We start from the raw sequence: 14,215 nt of genomic DNA on the forward strand, positions 1-14,215 counted from the left end.
GATTGACGAGGTGCTTCCTGGCATAGATCTGATCATAAGGACCCAGGTGGGCTTTGGAGGCAGTGGGGACATTTTGCCCACTGATCAGTGAAACTTTCCAGAAGTTCCAATGTGATCCCCACTCAATCAGACTGAATTATACACAACGATGTTGAAGCCCTTTTGGGGCACCCAGAGGTTTATCCATTGTGTCTGTTATTGGAGACATTGCTGATCTCTCTACTGTATATCCTGATAGTGCCCTTTCATTTGTGTGCTTTAGATAAATGTGTATCCACTTATTTCCCAGGTAGTATCTGTGTCTGGCCTCTATATTAATCAGAACTCACTGTTGACACTTAACAATATGATGGTAGCATAGCAAATATGCTTTGAAGAAATAAAAAGTATTCCACAGATATGAATTATCATTACTAAATGCTTAGGAAGCTGATTATTTATTTATTTATTTTTTGAGACAGGGTCTTGCTGTGTCACCTAGGCTGGAGTGCAGTGGTGTAAGCTCACTGCAGCTTCAACCTCCTGGGGTCAAGCAATCCTCCTCCCTCAGCCTCCCAAGTAGCTGGGACCACAGGTGCTTCCCCACCGTACCCAGCTAATTTTTCATTTTTTGTAGAGACAGGGTCTCCCTGTGTTGCCAAGGCTAGAAAATTAACTTAAAAGCTCTATATTCATCAGAACTTTTTATGATGAAAATAACAGAAAATTGAATTCAAACTGGCTTAAATAATAGTGGGAATTCACTGGGTTTTGTAACTGAAAAGTCTCGGTAAGGTAAGTGTCAGGCATTGTTCACTGAAGGCTCTGGCTCCACTTCTCTGCAGTTCTCTCCACTCTGTCCTACTCTGTATGTTGGCTCACCCTCACGCTGGTGTCCTCATTGCTGCAAGATGGCTGCCAGCTGCTACCAGGGCTACGCAATTTCGCCTTCAAATCCAGGGAAGAGAAAACGCGACTTCGCACAGTGAACAAGAGTTCTCATTTTCGGAGACCCTTGAACTATGCAATAGAGTGTAGAACTGGAGAGACTGAATGGAGAGATGTTTCATAACAGGAAAGGGGGAAATGAATGTTGCAAAGACAACCACAGTGTCCACCACGGTGGCATGATACATGCTTAGTGAATGACAATGCATTCCAAAGTTATTGTTTCAAGAAAATAAAATATTTATGAAGACATGTTGGATTCTGAGGTTTCTAGGATCCTACTAAGCCAGATGGCAGGGCACAGCAGCGGTGAAGGGGCTAGCAGGGACCCTCTGAATACTCAACAGAAATATCAAAGTGTAAGTCTGCTCAAGAGGGATCTTCTCTGTCCCCTGGAGGCGCCTTGGAGTTTGAGCACCACAATGGGTACTCCAGATGTGAGAATCAAGACATAGTTCTTCCCTCCAGTTCCTACAGATCTGGAATCAAATGGAGAAGCAGAACAACCTTCCAATGCTGGCCAAGTTTTAAATGGTGAAAAATTCCTCTCCCTACTTTTCCAAAGAAATCCACAAACACTCCATCAGTACCACTGGAAAACCAAAAGAAACACTGACACATACGGGTCTTGACTTAGAAAGTAAAAAGCCCCAAAGCAAAAACATCTTCAGATTATTTCCTTAATAAAGCACTGGATTGGATGTTGGGGCTCCTTTAAGTGTAAAGAATTGAATTCTACACGAGGTTCTTCAGCAAGAAAAGGGAAATTATTGGATGAATACTAAGTATCTCACCAGCAGAAGTAGAGCCAGCCGTAGGAGGGACCGAATTCACTTGTCCAGGAAGTGAATGCCCACTGCTTTAGTCTTCTCTCTGTCAGGGCTAGCTTTCCTGGCTTAATTTGTTTGTACAAGAGCCAAACAAATGCTGAGTAGTTCCTATATGCCGATTTCAAATTTCTGGAAAAGCCTGCATCTAGGGTCAGATGTCCATTCCTCAGCCAGTCAGCTAGGGCTGGGCGCAATCGTTAGGTTGGTCTGCTGCACTCTCGGGAGGGTTGTTCAGCAGTCTCTGAGAGGAGGAATGAGCAGGAAGGTCAAAATGACCAGTGTGTCTGTGGTAGACATGTCAGTTTTTCCCTCTCCTGTCAAGTGCAGTCAGTACTACATAACTTCATAAAAACATCACAGACACAGAAACCAGTAGAGGAACATGGCCTCGGTCTAGACAACTAGTCTCTCAGCTTGACCTTATTCAAAATTTATTACCAGGCATGGTGGCTCATGCCTGTAATCCCGGCACTTTGGGAGGCTGAGGTGGGCAGATCATGAGGTCAGGAGTTTGAGACCAGCCTGGTCAACATGGTGAAACCCTGTTTCTACTTAAAATACAAAAATTAGCTGGGTGTGGTGGCATGCATCCGTAATCCCAACTACTCAGGAGGCTGAGGCAGGAGAATTGCTTGAACCCGGGCGGCAGAGGTTGCAGTGAGCTGAGATCAGGCCACTGCCCTCCAGCCTGGGGACAGAGCAAGACTCTGTTTCAAAAAACAAAACAAAACAAAAAACCCTTTTTAATGTATCCTTTGTACAGCACAATTTCTTAGGGTTGCATTTTTTAATCTATCAAAGACATTTATACTTGTCATTGTAACTCATAGGATTACAGAAAGGATAAAGAGATAATAGATGTGATAGTATTTTTAAATATTACAATGATGTTATCTATAGTCTGCACACAATAAAGCACCTCTTCTGAATTCTAACTCAAACCCACTCTTTCTGTGGAAATACTTGTGAGTTCAATGATCATCAGTCAAAACAGCCATTTTGGATTAATTCTCCCAGGTGGATATAGATCTTATGTCTACCATGTAACATAAGCAGTCATAAATGGTCATAACAGCCATTTTGGATTAATTCTCCTAGGTAAATACAGATCTTATATCTACCATTTGTGGTAGAGTGTATCACAAATTACATGGTGATATAGCATACACAAAGCAGACACTGGACAGGAGAGCTACAAAGATCAAAGAAAGGCAGAAAAGTAAAAACAAAACAAAACAAAAATACCAGCAAAGACAAAGTAAAAACAGGAAGGAAATCTCACCCTCAAGAAGACAAAAATAGGTAAGTTAAGAATAGTCTGCAATTATATGTATTCCCTGTTCACAAAGGACAAAAAGAGTGAAAACAGGCCATGATGAGGAATTTGGCTTACATATAAGAGAAAAATTTCTGGTAATGAAGGCTGCTAAGCATCCTCTACTAACAAAAGTATTCAGTTACTCCTTCCTGTGCAGTAGATGATGTATTCATTGATAGCAGGATTTTGTTGTATTCATCCTTGTTTCTACACCGTCCAGCATGGCACCTGCCCCTGTAGCCACTCAGTTAACATTGAGGACACAAATGTTCAAAGACTGAGAAGGAAGCACTACAGGGCAATCATTCTTGTTCCTTCTCCCATCAAGAAACCAGTTCCTTGATACTATGCAAGAAAAGGGGAACATTTCATTTACCCTTCTCCCTTTTCATACAAAACATACCAAGTATGAGAATGTCCTTGTTTTTCTGGATCTAGAGGTGATCCCCAAATAGCAAATGATCCTCTATATTATTATCTTTTGACAGTAGCTGAATGCAAAAAGCCCATCATCAACCAAAAACCTCCTGAACTTGTTTTATGTCTCATGATCTGTTCACAAAACTCGGGTCCAAATTTGTCAATAAACAGCAATCCTTGCTGCTATGTTCAGGAAAGTGATTAAGCGTTCAGGCTGTGTTGTATACTAGAAAGCCCAGAAATGGGCTAGTTCTGATCTTGCCGGTAACTGGCTATACAGTCTTAGGCACCACACTCAGAATCTCTTGGTCTGTTTCTCACTGCAAAATGGGACAATTAAACATGGTGCTCTCAATTCCATCACTCCAAGGTCCCAAATGGGGCACAAGGGTCTTTAAGAGGTACTGTAATTAGAAAAAAAGTTATTGCTCAAAGGGAAGATAAAAGCAAAAGCAATATTTCTTACATTTGTAACTTCTGTATTTTCAGCGACTTCTGAGTCCATTTAAAGTCTAAGTCCTATTCATTGTCTAAGGTGAAATGTTTTTGGCTTTGGGGGACTTAACTCCATCTTCTATATCCTCATTATAATGAGGCAAAAGTGGCAACACAACCAGCCTGGGCAATATAGGGAGACCCCAACTCTACAAAAAATAAATAAATAAAAAATAAATAAATAAAAAATAAAGAAATAAATAAAAAAGAAAAATGGCAACATCAAAATGCATTAAAAAAGCAAAAAATAAGAAGTTAACTTCACTATCAAAATGACTTAAAGAAGTTGATGAAAAAACAAACAAACACACCAAACAGCAAAATTACAGTCTGTCAAATACAGTAATGTGTGAGGAACACACCATGGTTGAATTAGTTAAATGCAATTACTAGCAGGTCCAAGCAAACAGATGTCACCGAGTATAGAAATGATCATCTTGGCCGGGCACGGTGGCTCAAGCCTGTAATCCCAGCACTTTGGGAGGCGGAGACGGGTGGATCACGAGGTCAGGAGATCGAGACCATCCTGCCTAACACGGTGAAACCCCGTCTCTACTAAAAAAATACAAAAAACTAGCCCGGCGATGTGGCGGACGCCTGTAGTCCCAGCTACTCGGGAGGCTGAGGCAGGAGAATGGCGTGAACCCGGGAGGCGGAGCTTGCAGTGAGCTGAGATCCGGCCACTGCACTCCAGCCTGGGCGACAGAGCGAGACTCCGTCTCAAAAAAAAAAAAAAAAAAAAAAAAAAAAAAAAAAAAAGAAATGATCATCTTAATTATGCCGCAATCCAAAACAAATTTTTTAGATGGAAGGAAACCACATTGCTCCAAAGAACAAACAGAAACATCAAAACTTTCTTTAGCTTTTGTAGGAATAAATTAGGCTAGCAAATACTTTTTTAATCTTAAACTTCTTCTGCCTAAAGGATTCAACATCACTAGAATAATCTAAAGCAGCCCTTCCTAACCCATTCCCCAAGCTCTAATGCGTTAAGGTATCTATTGTTGGTAATGAACTAATTTCTCTGTTTTGCATCTACAGTGGTACTTGTCATGTACCATCCTTGAGAGAACTGAGAAAGTATCCACTTAAATACTTTTCTGGAATCCCAGTTCAGGAAGGCTGACTTAACAAATTTAGTACTCAGCACTTACAATTCACCTCTTCTCAGTAGTTTGTGGTTCTTATAAACCACAAAATATGGCATACTGACATAAATTGAGTAGGTATCTGCCTCTATAGATTTATCAAATAGTCTTACTGAATTTTCTTAAGCTTCAAATTATACACGAATGTGTATCTTTGTCATTTAGTTTTTGCTGGATTTTTTTTTTGGTAACTCGTCCAAAACTGGCTGACTTCCATAATAATACCTGAAACAATGATTATACCAATCAAAAAAAGTACATTATTTATTTTAAGTATTGTTATTCTGAAACTGCTTTCATGCATGGAAATTAAATTATTGATTCAGGCTGGGTACAGTGGCTCATGCCTGTAATCCCAGAGCTTTGAGATGTTGAGATGGGAAGATCACTTAAGGCCAGGGGTTCAAGATCAGCCTGGTCAACATAGCAAGACACAATCTCTCCAAAAAAAAAAAAAAATATATATATATATATATATAAACCATTTTACAACCAACCCCCAATAAAATAATAGATCAAGGCAATAATTTAGCAATGGCTGAAAGCATCACAAAAGAAAGATTTTTTTATACCCTCTGATGTTTTAAAAGTATAAACTGCCACCTATAGAGTTGTCTACACACATGTGAAACAAAATTATTTAAATCTTCACACTATTGAACTGTTTACTCGAAGTTGGGTAAGATGGTACATTTAATGTTATATGCTTTTTACCACAATTTTTTAAAAATGACCTGAATCTGAAAAAATGACCTGAATCTGATCAACCCTTTGTAGCTAACTCCAAATTTATAGAAATTCAGGGGCCAGAGAAACATGTCCATTGACACTTTGGAGATATAATCAGTAAAATACAGACCATGAAGAAAGCTACAGAAAATGACCTGGATTTTTTAATAAAAACCAAAGAAAGAAAATTTTTAAAAAGAGATGAAGAGAGTTCGTGTCCTTTGTAGGGACATGGATGAGCTGGAAACCATCATTCTCAGCAAACTATTGCAAGAACAGAAAACCAAACACCACATGTTCTCACTCATAGGTGGGAACTGAACAATGAGATCACTTGGACTCAGGAAGGGGAACATCACACACTGGGGCCTGTCATGGGGTGGGGGGAGGGGGGAGGGATAGCATTAGGAGATATACCTAATATAAATGACAAGTTAATGGGTGCAGCACACCAACATGGCACATGTATACATATGTAACAAACCTGCATGTTGTGCACATGTACCCTAGAACTTAAAGTATAATTTAAAAAAAAAAAAAAGAATGCCCTTCCTGCAGGCAGGGCTGGCTTGATGGACATGCCAAAAAAAAAAAAAAAAAAAAGAGATGAAGAGAAATCCTATACATATCAAGAGACTTAAGAGAAACATCAATTATAATGTAGACATCATTTGATCTTGATTCAGCAAAATACCAATTTAATAACAAAATTTATAAGACAATTGAAGTAATATAAACCCTGAGTGGCTATGACACTAAGGAATTAGTAAATTTTAGGTATGATAATCATAATATGGTTACATTTAAAGAGAGTCTTTGCCTTGGACAAAAATCTTTAGTGATTAATGATTGTATTGTCTGGAGTTCCTTGAAAACAATCAGGGGTAAGGACACAAAAGAAACAAAAATGTTATAAATGATCATTGTTTCAAGTTGAGTGATATATAAAAAGGAGCACACTATACTATTTTATCTGCTTTTTGCATATGTTTGAAAATTTTCACAACAAAATATTTGTTTTTGTCTTTTAAAAGGAAGAAATTGAGCCTAGTGCATAATTTGAATTAGCTTTGGTCCTAACAGCTTTATAACAATTTTTAAAACTGTTGATCTTAAAAAGCTCAATCTAAAGACAGTTGAAACTTGTGCTTTTCTTCTGCCATCCATGAAAATTATTTTTAATACCAATTAAGTTTCACATAATTGTGGCTTTTAGGGTAATATAAAGTTCAGTGCATCTCTTGCTACAACTGTCATACTTGGCACAACATTACTATTCAGTTTGTTCTTTCATGTGAAATGTTGGCCAAGCAATTTAGATAAATTTAATTTCATTTTAAAATTTATAAAGACATTGTTCAAATTTTCACTCATGCTTTCCACTTTCAAGGGTGAAGAAATGGCCAAATAAAAATGTTTCTATATCTTCTTTAAAACAGTTGTTAGGACAATGTCCGCACATTGCCTTGAGCTCTTTATATATGTTCCAAATAAGCATTTCTTTTTATAACTTAGTTCCAGAAAAAAAAAAAAAAAAAGTTGGTCTTCCCTGAGAGGGATAAATCCTTTTAATCATGCAATAAATAGTACAATAAATTTTCTTTATTTACCTAGTCTTCTAGGAATTCAAAGTTGAATTTAATTATTACTCTGTTTTTTAATGGTTCTCCGTCCCTCTTACGTGATTTAGTTATATTTTAGATTTTTATATGAATTATTTAGTGTAAAAATGTATTCTTTTAGAATTAGGAATAATATGTGTGATTGATTCTAAGATGCACATGTCATCCACTTTTTAACACCTCTGAAATTGGAATGTGTCTTACAATCAGCGTAGTTTTTCCAAAGCATTTTTTTCTTATTTAAAATTACATTAATAATGATGTGTCATATTTTATTGCAGCTTGGATTTGACATAATATTAAAATATCTTCAACAATTATTTTATAATATGAAAATACTGTAGTATTACAGCAGAACAGTAGAACTGGAAAACTAGGGATGGAATTACCCATATGAAGCACTTCAATTTATATACACACTGTATTTCTAAGAGCTGTTTCTCATGACCTCACTTTTTTATATTAATGAGGAATAAAGGAATTGAGCTTTGCTATATATAATTATTTGAAAATAGTTTGTATTCAGCTTATACTCTTTGTTTCAATAGAAAATGTTATGTAAAGTTCATATTTTAGCAACATCATCAATATGTATAATTCCAGAACCACGTGTCTGAGAAATATTATCTCAGATCCTAACAGTTCAACATAAGAAAGTGTATTGGATTAATGACTTCAAATAACCAATACTATCACTATCAGTTGACCACCCCACCACAAACCAACTATATCTCCCAGGGTAGAGAAGAATGAATGAATGAATGAATGAATAGTTCCAGTGTATGAAATCCTATAAAAAATTATTTCCAGAGTAGATTCTTGGAGCAAAGGGTTTGGGATTGGTATTAATTCCTACCTATTTTATGACCTAAATGAATCACCTTAGGCTTTTGCTCCATATAGATATGTTTCAGAAAGCATGGTTTGATCCAAATGTTAAGAATGTTATGGGAAGACCTGCTGGATTTGTGTTTGGGATACATGATAATATGTCTAATTGTCTTGTTATGCTAATATGCTAACCTATGAATTATGTGTTTCTCAGTTTCATGGAAGAACTCAAGGGCCACCCATGCTTAGAAGATCTCACCAGCCACTCTTCACTCAGGGATTTTTTGAATTTTTCCAATTCTTACAGCACTTGTCATTTCTATCACCTTCTTGCATTTATTCAAACTTTTCCTCGTGGCTTTGACTATAAAGAGGGAAAGCACAGTAGGACCTGGTGGTTAAGGACAAGGGCTTTAGAGACCGAAATTTGAATTGTGGCTCTACTTTTAGCTGTGTGACTTAGGACAATCCCTTAATCAATCTGGACATCAGTATTTTCATTCATAAAATCAGGATGACATCCATCTTCTAGGTATGTTGCAAAAATTCAATTAGAACATGTATAAAGAACATGGCACAGTGTCAGGATCATTATTATTATTAGCACTTTGATTAACCTCTGCCAAGAGCCACATGGACAACATGGTGGCCCAAATCTCACTGTGAGAAAAAATAAGCCATCGGCAGAAAACCCCGGGACTGGAAGGTGGTAGACTGTCTTCTATTTCAGTAACTGAGCGTCTAGCTACTCTGTACCCTAAAGCATTGTGCAAGTTATTGGGAATAGAGAGGAGCATATGGAATAGTTTCTACCTTTGAAGAGCTTATAGCCTTTTATTTTTAGCCACAAATAAAAACCAGTGGTAAATAAACAAGGGAGAAGGAACAAATCTTCCATGCAGAAGAATTCTCGGTCTCTCTCTCTCTCTTTCTATATATATATATATAGAGAGAGAGAGAGAGACCAACAACAAACATATAAAAACTTCAGAGGCAGAGTCATACCTAGGTAACAACAGGACAGAGACAGAGCCTATATAAACTAAGAGTTTTATATATATATATATATATATAAAATTTTTTTTTTTTTTTTTTTTTTTGAGACAGGGTCTTCCTGTTCCCCACACTGGAGTGCAGTGGTGCGATTATGGCTCACCACAGCCTTGACCTCCTGGGCTCAAGCAATCCTCCTGCCTCAGCACCCCGTGTAGCAGGGACCACAGGCACATACCACCATGCCTTGCTAATTTTTTAAATGTTTTGACAAAAAAAAATTTGTAACAATGTGAGACTCAGTCTCATTTTGTTGCCCAGGCTGGTCTCAATCTACTGATCCCAAGTGATCCTCTCATCTAGGCCTCTCAAAGTGCTGGGATAACAGGTGTGAGCCACCACACCTGGCCAGGATTCTCAATAATTTATGTAGATATTCTGTTCTCAAAGAAGTTGAGCATAATTCTCCACTCTTAAGGGTAAGCTTCTTAAGCCCTTAACTTGGCGGGCTGTGATGGCTTACACCTGTAATCCTAGCACTTTGGGAGGCCAAGGCAGGAGGATTGCTTGAGCCCAGGAGTTGGAGACCAGCCTGAGCAACATGGCAAAAACCCTGTCTCTAAAAAATAAATACAGAAGAATTAGCTGGGGGTAGTGGCATGTGCCTGAGTCCTAACTACTTGCGAGGCTGAGGTTGGAGGATCGCTTGAGCCCAGAAGTTCGAGGCTGCATTGAGCCGAGATTGTACCACTGTTCCCCACCTGGGTGACAGATGAGACTCTGTCTCAACAAGCAAACAAACAAACAAAAAATAATAATAAGTCATGTCAATAGTATATACCCTTGACATGGTGTGATAAGAATGTCATTTTACCTCTGTGGTCTTTCTCCTAAAAACAATAACCCTGTTCTAATAATGAGAAAAACATCAGGCAAATCCCAATTGAAGAACATTCTACAAAACAGCAGACCAGTACTCCTCAAAACTGTGAAGGTCATCAAACAAGGAAAATCTGAGAAAGTGTCACAGCTAAGAGGAGCCTAATGAGACATGATGACTAAATATAATATGGTATCTGGATGAGATTCTAAGACAGAGAAAAGATATTAGGTGAAAAATAAGGAAATCTGGGCAGGCACAGTGCCTCACACCTATAATTCCAGCATTTTAGGAGCCTAGGTAGGCGGATCACCTGAGGTCAGGAGTGCGAGACCAGTTTGGCCAACATGGTAAAACCCTGTCTCTACTAAAAATACAACAACAACAACAAAATTAGTCGGGTGTGGTGGCACATGCCTGTAATCCCAGCTACTCGGCAGGCTGAGGCAGGAGAATCGCTTGAACCTGAGAGATGGAGGTTGCATTGAGCCGAGATCACACTACTGCACTCCAGCCTGGGTGACAGAGTAAGACTCCATCTCAAAAAAAAAAAAAAAAAAGGAAATCTGAATAAAATATGGACTTCACTTAATAATGTATCAGTATTGGTTTGTTAATTGTGACAACTGTACAATACTAGTAGAAGATGTTAATAACAGGGGAAATTAGGTGTGGAAACTGTTACTATCTTACTAATTTTTCTGTAAACATAAAACTTCTAAAATAAGCTTTAAAAAATCAATATAAGGTACTAAATGTCAAGACAGAATGTGATTGATTCATTCATCCAACAAGTATTTCTTGAGTACATACAGTGTGCTAGACAGTTTTCTTGGGACTAGGGGTGCAGCAATGAACCCCTAGTAGAAGGTAGAAAGATCCTTGCCTTTGATGAGTTTACACGAGATAAATGCCAAGCCTTGCAGAACTGATTTATGTTTCCCATCACAACTTCCTCTCTTAGGAAGGAAGTCCTAGTGGCACTCCAGTGACAATGTGACCTCATTACTTCTTGTTAAATAAGGGACAAACATGAGCCAGGCCATAGTTTAGCAGTGAGAGGTGAATAAAAAGAGACTTTGAGTAAGAAAGGATAAGTCCTGGGACAGCTGGGAGCCAGCTGGCACAGCCAGTGTTTCCTAATGCCTCCCACACCCTGGAAGACAGCACAGCTCCCAGAGCCTATATATACCCAGGGAGCACTTGCCAGTCACAGAATGTGACCGAGGAACGTCTCTTCCAATCGCTGGTCTAATCCCCTTCACTTCATAGGAAAAGAAACTGAGATCTCATAGTCACAGGGGTATCTCTGAATTAACTTTTTAATTTTCACTCCTCTGAGGCTGTAGACATTTATTCTCCTGCTAGACATCATCAAAAATGGAAAGGCTAGACAAATATACTTGCTTAGCATAAGATGTGAACAACAGAAAAGAATTAGAAAAACTAGATATAGAATAAACATCAGTGTGGGTTTAATAATATAGGTGATAAGAGTTCCCAAGCTGCTTCTGCTCTATAATCAATCATAGGAACTTAAAGGATACCGCAGGATAAATGTACACTTCCTAAAAGTGAACAAACTCACTTTAAGGCAGGGATTCCCAACTCCCTGACCACAGGTGGGTACCGGTCTGTGGCCTGTTAGCAACTGGGCAGCACAGCAGGAGGTGAGCAGTGGATGGGCCAGTGAGCATTACCACCTCCTGTCAGATCAGCAGTGGCATTAGATTCTCACAGAAGCTCGAACCCTGTTGTAAACTGCATATGTGAGGGATCTAGGTTGCGCATTCTTTTTAAGAATCTAATGCCTGATAATCTGAGGTGGAACAGTTTCATCTCAAAACCATCCTCCCCCCACCAACCAACCCCGTGGAAAAATTGTCACCCATGGAACCAGTTCCTGGTGCCAAAAAGGTTGGGGGCAGCTGCTTTAAGGCCACCATAATCGAAATAAAACCAAGTTGCTATGCATTACATTGACCAAGTAAAAGTTTACAGGGGAGCTTAAATGGCATAGAGGATAGAACAGGACTGATACTCCTTTAAAAGGTAAAAAAGAAGTAAAAAAGACCAACAACAAACATATAAAAACTTCAGAGGCAGAGTCATACCTAGGTAACAACAGCACAGAGACAGAGCCTATATAAACTAAGAGTTTTATATATGTAAGCACAAGCCAAATCCCATCAGTAACTATGCCATCCTTAAGAAGCTCGTTTAGGCCATCACAGCATCCTGAAGCCTGAAGATGACACCCAGGTATCAGTTTTAGAGGCAGCTTATTTCCCTAACAATGCCAGCCCATTCTGCACAAAGTCAGAAATGTGACTGTGCAGCATGCCCAGGGAAAATTACTTTTGAAATTGAGTTTTCAATCTTTTTGTTAGGGATTTTTAAATAACCACAGGACAGAAAATGCTTCCATTATTTTTATCAGGGGAATACAGTAGGCATATTAAAGGTGGATTTTCATGAAAAGATAATGAAAGAAGAATGAAATATTAGAAGGATTAGCTTAACCTCTACCACTGAGCACCCTGGACTGCACATCAGAATCACCTGGAGAGCTTTTAAAAATTCTAATGCCCTGGCCCCAGCCCAGACCAATTATATGAAAATCTCTGGGGTGGGACCCAGGCATGAGTATTTTTAAAGCTCTCCAGGTAGTTTCAATGTGCAGCCCAGACAGGAATCCACTGATCTACAGGGAGTTTGTCTAAATTTTGAATATCAAATACTTCCCATTAAAGCAGGATAAAATCAGGCACAGTGGCTCATGCCTATAATCCCCACATTTGGGGAGGCCCAGGTGGGAGGATCACATGAGGTGAGGAGTTTGAGACCAGCCTGGACAAATAGTGAGACTATTTCTCTACACAAAATTTAAAAATGAGCCAGGCATAGTGGTGTGCACCTGTAGTCCCGCTACTCAGGAGGGTGAGGTGGGAGGATCTCTTGAGCACAGGAGTTTGAGGCTGCAGTGAGCGTTGATTGTGCCACTACACTCCAGCCTGGATGACAGAGTGAGAATAAGTCTCTAAAAAAAATAAAAATAAAAATATAATAAGATTAAAATAAATTAAAAAATAATGAGGCCAGGCCTCACGCCTGTAGTCCCAGCACTTTGGGAGGCCAAGGCAGGTGGATCACCTGAGGTCAGGAGTTCGAGACCAGCCTTGCCAACATAGTGAAACCCATCTCTACTAAAAATACAAAATTAGCCAGGTGTGGTGGCACACACCTGTAGTCCCAGCTACTCAGGATGCTGAGGAACAAGAATTGCTTGAATCTGGGAGACAGAGGTAGGAGTGAGCCAAGATAGCGCCATTGCACCCCAGCCTGGGAGACAAGAGCGAAACTCCATCTCAAATAAAATAAAATAAAATAAAATATTTAAAAAAATAATAAAGCAGGATTAACCAGGCATCCTAGGAGTATAATTACCCTACAATATCACCCAATTGAATACAAAACTCTGTCATTTTAGCATTTTGTCTTTTTAAGTCAAATATACCTAGATTTGACTCTCTTCAGATATTTCCAAAAGAGTCAATTACCTCTTAAATTCAGATATTTGTCTTTAATATACTTATGGTGAGCATGAACTACAAACTAGTTAAGAATGAGAGTCTAAACCCCACTCTTTCACTCTCCTTGGTTGGCCTTACCAAAAAGAAAAAAAATAATAAAGACAGAGTAACTTATCTTAAATGTTTCAAAACAAAATAATTAAGATGAATCTGGGTAAACAATCATGAAACTCAGTGAGGTATTTCCTTTATTTTTAATGGTTACAGACTCAGAGTCTGTCATGGAAATAGCTGCATAGTTTTGACTCTGCCTAATCGCTCAGTGAAATTACATCACAGGAGGGCGCCTGTGCCTTGTGGGGGCTCTGAATAGCATGTACCCCTTTGGCCATTTGGGACCTGCCTGCTGAGCTGTGAAGTGGCAGGTTTTTTTCCAGTGTACGGACTCTTCCTAATTATATAGCATCATGACAATTTGTGCAGCCTAAT

Source organism: Macaca fascicularis, chromosome 7 (assembly GCF_037993035.2).
Source record: "Macaca fascicularis isolate 582-1 chromosome 7, T2T-MFA8v1.1".
NCBI classification, from domain to species: Eukaryota; Metazoa; Chordata; class Mammalia; order Primates; family Cercopithecidae; genus Macaca; species Macaca fascicularis.